Source organism: Seriola lalandi, unplaced genomic scaffold (genome assembly GCF_002814215.2).
Source record: "Seriola lalandi dorsalis isolate HSWRI2012SDOR001 ecotype SW California unplaced genomic scaffold, Sedor1 jcf7180001996764, whole genome shotgun sequence".
Taxonomy (NCBI): Eukaryota; Metazoa; Chordata; class Actinopteri; order Carangiformes; family Carangidae; genus Seriola; species Seriola lalandi.
The window spans coordinates 1-377 of NW_019467428.1; the positions used below are offsets into that span (position 1 = coordinate 1).

Sequence of the window (377 nt, forward strand, 5' to 3'; positions counted from 1 at the left end):
TATTCTGCAGGTGTTATCATTGTACAGTCTACGTACACACAATTTGAAGTCATACTCAAGTTTGTTACATCCACGTTGCACAGCGTGACTTGTAATGAACCAATAAGATTGCTAAAATGTCTCAGTCGGTATGCACCATAATGCATCCACAAGCGCTTTGAGAAAAAATGCAATTTTAACTGCTGCAGCCCCACTGAACGCCTGTCCTGACAAAAAGACATTGGCGCACACAGGGGATGTAGCTCAGTGGTAGAGCGCATGCTTTGCATGTATGAGGCCCCGGGTTCAATCCCCGGCATCTCCATACTTTCTGGTTTTCCCTTTTTCCTGTTCCCTTCCTCCATTCGTTGAGTTTCTAAAGCAGTTAGCAAAAAATG

General features: G+C 44.3%; 1 non-coding gene across 1 annotated transcript; it reads left to right on the forward strand.

The window, feature by feature from the left end:
- Window positions 1–232: 232 nt before the first annotated feature.
- On the forward strand, window positions 233–304 carry trnaa-ugc (transfer RNA alanine (anticodon UGC)). The gene has a single exon. It is a non-coding gene; the product is annotated as a tRNA-Ala (tRNA).
- The last annotated feature ends 73 nt before the right edge of the window (window positions 305–377 follow it).